Source organism: Cucumis sativus, chromosome 5, assembly GCF_000004075.3.
Source record: "Cucumis sativus cultivar 9930 chromosome 5, Cucumber_9930_V3, whole genome shotgun sequence".
Classification (NCBI taxonomy): domain Eukaryota; kingdom Viridiplantae; phylum Streptophyta; class Magnoliopsida; order Cucurbitales; family Cucurbitaceae; genus Cucumis; species Cucumis sativus.
Window position 1 is genome coordinate 10095911 of NC_026659.2, and position 7987 is coordinate 10103897.

Below are 7987 nucleotides of genomic sequence, written 5' to 3' on the forward strand. Positions count from 1 at the left end.
AAAAAGAAATTGACTGTGGATATCACATTAATAACTATAACAGTAACATAAAAAAATCAATCTTTAATTTAAAACTAAAAAATATGTAGAAGCCACGCACAAAGTACAATGGAATCCGACGGTCACTAAAAAACCAAAACGAGTTGGAGAGAGAAAAAAAAAGGGAGCATTTATGAATGCGGTTGATATTGTAGTTACGTGGCTGTCAATCAGTTCTTACAATTTGTTCATTTCTTTTTTTGTATTATTAATTTTTCATGATGCAATCACTTTAATGTTATTTTTCTGCCCTACATATTTATGTCTGTATATATATTACGTATATAGAACATGAGGTAGCTACAAATAATACTTATCACTCCATTTTATTTTGGATATCCAAACTTCACCGAATCACATGCATTCTATTTTCTATTTCTACCAATCAAAACTAAGATAATATATTTTCATTTTTTTTAGCTACGTGTACTTTTTTTTTCAGATTACGTCTTATCCTTTCATTCTTTTGAGCGTAGAATTAATTTTAAAATTATTAAAATCATTTCTATCATATCAAAAATTTGTTCATAGAAAGATATACTTTTAGTATTGAATGTTAAAAAGTAATATTTAATTATTATTCTTTTATAATATTGAACCGATGGTCACGTATTCACTTCTAACTCTTTGGGTTGAAGTTGTAATGTTAACAGAGGGATAAATTTTTGAATGCACAATCAAGTTAGTTTGTCTCGTTACAACAACCAATACATGTCAAATTGACTGCACATAATAATTGGTGTCCTTGTATTATTTTATATATTTGTGTAATGATAATTAAATCATTAAGTAACAAACATCAATATTTAACCATCAACATATATTTGCACAGATATTATACTATTTAAACATTATTTCACACAACTAAATTTAATTTGGATCTGACGAAATATATACCATAAAATTTGTTGAAATAAATGGTTAATTAATTGCCTTCGTTTCTTCACCAATAGATGGATTATGAGTAGAATTTCTAATTATATAATTAATTGCCTTCCTTTTCTATTTGGTTGAAGAGAACATCTTTTCCATAATCTTTTGTCATTTTAAAAAAGAATTTCTCTCTATTTTAAAAAATTTTGACATTCGATACATCCACAAAGTTTCGTTTGTTGATTTTCTAGAGGTGGTGCTACTCTTAGAAGAGAGAGGTAATCTATTATATGTTGAAAGACAATTACTCTAAAAATTTAGACATTAAAGTGGGTAAATTTGTCTTAAAAAGACAACGTAAATTCATTTATCTTAAATCTATAATGCATATATGATTTTCTATTTGGTCGTGATGATAATATCGATAACAAAATCAAGAGAAGGTAAAAGAATAGATAAATAGAAGCAGAGGTGAAGTACATTTTTCTGAAATTATGAATTAAATTTAGGGTGAAGGTCAGGTGTGTTGTTATATTCAAATTTTTGCATGTGAATTGGAAAACATCAACATGTGAATGTCCTGCTACTAACTTTAACTATACAAGAAAAGCTTGTCACACGTGCCACAATCTGTCACACGTGTATGAGTCAAGGTTCACACGCATATACCAAACTATTGCTCCTTCACTTCTATAAAGTCATTGGAAACCTCTCACAACTCACAACTCTAAAAATTAAAAAAGGAAAGAAAAAAAAGTAAGAGGAAGCTCCAAAAAAGTGTCATAGGTACATTTCCTTTTTCCTTTTTCATTTCTTGTTTCTTCATTTCTTCAAAATAAACTCTTCTCCTCCTCTTCTTCTTCTTCCTCTTCTTCTTCCTCTTCTTCTTCTTATAATTATTATCAATTTCAAACCACCAGAGAGTTAGAAAATTAGAGAGGAAGTATTTGAGATCTTAATATTTTATGTAATTCGAGAAGGAGAAATTAATTTCAATTTTATTTTATTTTTCTCTACCTTTAATAATTGATTTATTTTTTATTGAATTTTTTTCAGATGGGGTTTCTTTATTGGAAAATAAGGAAATGGATTAAAAAAAAAAAAAAAGGAGGATAAATTCCATGCGATGCTTGTCAAGTAAAAAGCCCTCTGCTGTAAATCACAACCTTTTGCTCTCGTTGTCTGTTCGACCTTGAATTTTTCTAAAAACATATAAAATATTATTTATTCAGAATATTTTTTTACCAATAAATAAATAAAATAAAATACAACCCTTAACTTTGGATGGATTCATTGGTAGGTTTAGGTAGCAGCCAAAGGACTATACATTGTGGTAGGTAAGCCCACATGCCTTTGCACCCATATACTATTATAATAATAATAAAATAATGGGAAAAAAGTGCAAAAAGAAATTGTTTTTATTTTCTTTTAGAACATAAACAATATAATTTTAAAACGAAAACTGTATGGTCTTTAACAAAATAATAAAAGCAAACTTTTCTGCTTTTACCAAGTAATATTACTTGTATTCAACCTCGATCCACTGCAATTATTATCGTACTCCCCATTTTTATATGCATAAAAATATATTTTTAACAATTTTTTTTCAATAATAAATTTTATACCTTTTAATTGTTTGCAGCAAACAATAGGTGTAACTAAGTTTTGTCTCGAGTCATATATTATTTATGTACAGATCTATTGGGGAGATTGTTTAATTTGTTTTCCTTAATGTACAGGTACAAACTTCTAATTTTCTAGTTTTGAAGTTTTAGAGATCTATGTGTTGTTTAGAAGGCCAAATAATTTTGTGGTTTTCTAATTTTCTATATTGATTTTATTGACTTATTTTATGGTTATTGAAAGGAAAATTATAGTTAAATATAGTAAAATTTTAGCTATATAGTCGCTAACAAATTTTTATTATGTTTATTGAGAATTGAAAATTTAGCTATATTTTATATAAATATTTTTCATTTTAGTATAATTCAAAATATTTCTAATCAATTGCTTTACGAAAAAGAAAATAGTTTGATTGGAATTATGCAACGAAAAAAAATTCTTATGATAATAAGTATGTAGGTCTTTTTATATATAATACATTTTTTAGCTGATGATTCAATTAATATTATTTACTTATTTATTTTATCTACTGAACTGAACTACATTAAAAGAGGAAACATTAAACACTCTTATTTAATAATTTGCCGATGTGGAGACAATTATTTTTTTCAAGGTCAGAAAATTTGTTGTAGAAATAGGAATAAAATTTGGTAGTATTAATATTTCATATTTAGTTTTTACTATTTTTGGTTACAAGTACTTTCTTTTCTTTCTTTTCTTTCCTTTTTCTCTTTTTAATTTTTATTTCCCTCCTTATTTAGCACACTAAACAGATTTTAAAAAGAGGAGATGAAATTGAAAACTAAATAGAAGAAAGTTGTATAAAAAACCCTTTTTATTTAAAAAAAAAATGGTTAGCAATTAAAATATTTATTAATATATTAGAAAAAGCATAGTAAAAAATTATGAAATGTAAATATTATAGAAAAGAAGACGTGCTGCATCGTGAGGAAGTTTTTCTATTTAATGATGAATGAAAAATTAATAACACAATTATTGAGATCATGAACAGTTGGAAGGAATATGTTGAGGTAGTAGAATTGAGTTGAGGAAGTAACAATGGGTTGAGTTCAGTTGAATTGAATAAAAAATGTTCCCTTATTTTTGACCTAAATAGTATTTTGCTTGAGTAAGTGCTTAGACAATCCTACTGTTATAAACTTTTATCCAATTTAGTTGTGTGTTTTGGACAAATTGATATATGAGGTCGAACAAACAACGGACACAAGGGTTTAGCAGAAGACTATTTATTTGACAAAGGATTTGCATGGAATTCAATGCCTCTCATTTAGTTGAGAGAGATACGTTCGTCCAGGTCATGGAAGAAATTATTTGAGGAGGCCATGAAAAAGGTGAATATATAACAATTTTATACTTTCAAGTATTTGAAAAAAAAAAATTGTAAAGTAGTCTCAAATTTGTAATGAGTGATTGTTATAGGACATGATGAATTCTCTAAGCTACAATATTGGTTATTAAGACCTCATTAAATGATGAAAGCTTGGGACTCAAGTATTATTATAATGTTAAATTTCAATAAGAAGATATATAATATTTGGTACAAATGTGAGTGTTCACACGAGATTTTCGGAGAAATTTGATTCGTGAATTTGAACTTGAGTTGATGTTGTATTTTTGTTGATTTAATGTGATGCGGTCCAATCTCTAGAATTTGATCCTTTGATTCTCTCTCGACTGGATGCTTACGCTTGATTTGGAGGAAGCGGAGCACGTGATGTTCTTGAAGTTTGTTGAACGTCTACGCTTGATTTCGAGAAGCGCAACACGTGGTGTTCTTCAAGTTGGTTGAATGCCTATGTTTGATTTGAGGAAGCGGAGCACATGATGTTTTTGAAGTTGAAGTCTTGGAAGAAAGTTTGTATCTTCAATGAGCTTCAATCTTCGAGGGAAGTTGGAGTGTTGGAAGAAATCTTGTATCTTCAATGAGCTTCAATCATCGAGGGAAGTTAGAGTCTTGGAAGAAACCTTGTATCTTCAAAAGAGTTTCAATCTTCGAGGATGGTCAATTTTAGGAGTTAGGGAGTCTTCTAGTTCTTGGGAAAATTCTCTCTAAACCTTCTGAAGTCAAAAATTTTCAACCTCTTTCAAATAATGAGAACTCTTCTATTTATAGAGTTCACTGGTGGGCTTTATAGGCTTCAGCCTGATTGGTCCATGGATTTAGGTTATATTTAGTCTTTGGGCTCAATTAAGTTTATTTTTGGGCTTAATTAAACTTAATCTAAGTAAATAATATTTAATTGAAACAAAATGATTATCTTAATCCAACGGTTAAGATGAAAACATGTGACATTATTAACATTGGCCAATTTATGTTTTCAATTTTTTAATTTGGGGTATATGCAAATTTTAATTAGTATTTTGCATTTTTCCTCATTAATTTAATAAATGATGTGGTAGTTTGTGATTGGTCTCAAAATTTCTTATTCAACAAATGCCCCATTTTTTAGATTTATTCACGTATATGGGTGAATGAATCTCGAAAAAAGATAAATTTGAAGTCAAAATACGAGCACTTTTTTTTTGCTTAATTCAACATATCAAATTAATCAAACTATGAATTTAGTACATGAGTTTGATTTAAATTTAAAATAAGGGTTGAAACATGACCAAACCTTAAAAAGTTCAAAGTTTTATCCACAATTTAATTTTATTTGAGGATAAAAATTTTTAATATGATGATTTTTTTTTAAAAAAAATTAAATTTGGAATATAACCAAAATTTTAATTTTGAAATAATGATAAGGTTTCTACCGACCTTAATTTATCTTGAGGATGCATAAAAATTTGGAATGACAAATTTTAATTTAAGATAAAAGTGAGGTCCTCAATCTTGAGGTAAAGTTGGATTTATGGCTCTGATTTAAATTTATGATAAAAATGAGGTCATATATGCAAGTTAATTTGATTTGAATTTTGAACCCAAATTTTAATTTTTTAAAATTGAGAATATTTATTTATTATATATTTTTTAAAATGTTGAAATATTTAAATATTTTAAATATCTCAATAAAAATTAAACTCGAAATTTATCCTAAAAATGAATTAATTTAAAATAAAATAAGATAATTGGATTATCTTTTTTTAAAAAAATCATTCCTATTCCTTCAATTGGATTTGTTTTTAAAAAATGATTAAATATCATTCATAATCCTTTTAGGAATTGAATTTATTGGCCTTATAAATAGACTCATACCTTCGTCATTTGTTCTCACTTGTTCTCACTTGTTCTTCATCCAACGACAGAAAGGTATAAAAAAAATTTCTTCTCCCTTTCTCTTTTTCCTTTTTTTTTTGTTTTTTTTTTTTTTGTTGTTTTTGTTTTTGTTTGTTTGCAGAGATGATTTAGTCGAGCTTCTTCTATGGACGATCAGACTTTTGCCGTCAGATCTACTGCCCTAGTAGAAGCGATCAGACTTCTTCATCGTCGAGCTTCTTCGTCATCGGACTTCTTCTATGGACGATTGGGTTGTTGTCGTTAGATCTGTCGCCCTAGTAGAAGTGATCAAACTTCTTTATCGTCGGGCTTCTTCTAAGAACGATCAGGCTTTTGTCGTTAGATCTATTGTCCTAGTAGGAGCGATCAGGATTCTTCATCATCAGACTTCTTCATCGTCGAGCTTCTTCTAGAGACGATCGGACTTTTGTCGTCAGATCTACCGCCCTAGTAGGAGCGATCAAGATTCTTCATCGTTGGACTTCTTCGTCGTCAAGCTTCTTCTAGGGACGATCAGACTTTTGCCTTCAGATCTACCGCCTAGTAGAAGTGATCAGGCTTCTTCTTCGTCGGGCTTCTTCTAGGGACAATTGGGCGTTTGCCGTCAAATCTACCGTTCTAGTAGGAGCGATCAAACTTCTTCTTCGTCTGGATTCTTCTAGGAACGGCCAGACTATTGCTGTCAGATCTACCACCCTAGTAGGAGCAATCGGGCTTCTTCGTTCTTCTTTGCTGTCAGCAATTGAGCTTCTTCGTTCTTTTTTTTTTTTTTGTTGTTGTTGTTATGTTTCTTCTTTTTTTTTGTTATTCTTTTCAACTCTTGTTTTTTTTCCTTTCTATTTTTTTCTCTCTTTTCTTCTTCTTTTTTTCTTTTTTTTTTTCTTTTCTTCTTCTTTCTTCTTCTTCTTCTTGCTTACTTTCTTCTTCTTCTTCTTGCTTACTTTCTTCTTCTTTTCTTCTTGCTTATTTCTTTTTCTTTCTTCTTGGTTGCGGTACATGGGAGAAGATGAAGATGAAGATGAAGATGAATCCTCTCAGATGTGACATATGGGAGAAGAAGATGATCTTCTCGCTTGTGGCCCCTTAGAGGAGATGAAGATAAATCCTCTCGGTTGTAGCACCTAGGAGAAGATGAAGATGGACCTTCTCGGTTGTGGCTCTTGAAAGAAGATGAAGATAAATCCTCTTCAGTTGCGACACGTGGGAGAAGATGGAGATGAATCCTCTCGGCTGCGGCACATGGGAGAAGATGAAGATGAATCCTCTTTGGTTGCAACACTTGAGAGAAGATGAAGATGAATCCTCTCGGTTGCAGCTCTTAGGAGAAGATGAAGATGAATCCCATTTGGTTGCAGCACCTGGGAGAAGATGAAGATGAATCCTCTTGGTTGTGGCTCCCGGGAGAAGATGAAGATGAATCATCTCGGTTACAACACATTTAAGATGAAGTAGAGGTTGAAGTTGTAACATTGTATGCATCTTCTTGGAAAGGCAAAAGCAGTGCTATACCGTTGTCATTTTGGAGAGGTGAAGGCGGAGCTACACGATCATTGTCCTCTCGAAGTTACACGATCGTCATCCTCTTAGAGCTACACAATTTTCTTTCTCTTGGAGTTGTACCATTGTCATCCTCTCGAAGAGGTGGAGTTGCAACGTCAATGAAGCCTTCAAGCTTGAATATAAGGAATTATCGATGAAGCCTCTGAGCTTAAATATGAGGAATCATCAATGAAACCTTCAAGCTTGAATATGAGGGATCATCAATGAAGCCTTTGAGCTTGATTTTAAGACTCTTTTTTTTTTTACATGCACTCAACTTGTATGTAGTCTTTGCACAAATTGTGTACATTTTCAATTTATTGCATCACATCGTTACTAGGAATGAACATCTTGAATTTATGGATTTGCCACCAATTTGTTATGATTCGTGGATTTGAGCTTGAGTTGATGTTGTATTTTTGTTGATTTGATGCGATGCGGTTCAATCTCTAGAATTTGATCATTTGATTCTCTCTTGACTGGATGCTTACGCTTGATTTGGAGGAAGCGGAGCACGTGATGTTCTTGAAGTTTGTTGAACGTCTACGCTTGATTTGGAGAAGTGGAGCACGTGATGTTCTTCAAGTTGGTTGAATGCCTATGCTTGATTTGAGGAAGCGGAGCATGTGATGTTCTTAAAGTTGAAGTCTTGGAAGAAAGTTTGTATCTTCAAAT

General features: G+C 30.7%; 1 long non-coding RNA gene across 3 annotated transcripts; it reads left to right on the top strand.

The window, feature by feature from the left end:
• The first annotated feature begins 1620 nt into the window (after positions 1 to 1620).
• Positions 1621 to 4766, top strand: LOC105435484. Of its 3 annotated transcripts, none has more exons than XR_004217075.1 (4): positions 1621 to 1698; positions 1969 to 2249; positions 3742 to 3887; positions 4205 to 4766. It is a non-coding gene; the product is annotated as an uncharacterized LOC105435484 (long non-coding RNA). The 3 variants fall into 3 exon arrangements; XR_969511.2 differs by having other exon boundaries at positions 1969 to 2245; XR_004217074.1 differs by lacking the exons at positions 1621 to 1698; positions 1969 to 2249 and having other exon boundaries at positions 2949 to 3887.
• Positions 4767 to 7987: the final 3221 nt, after the last annotated feature.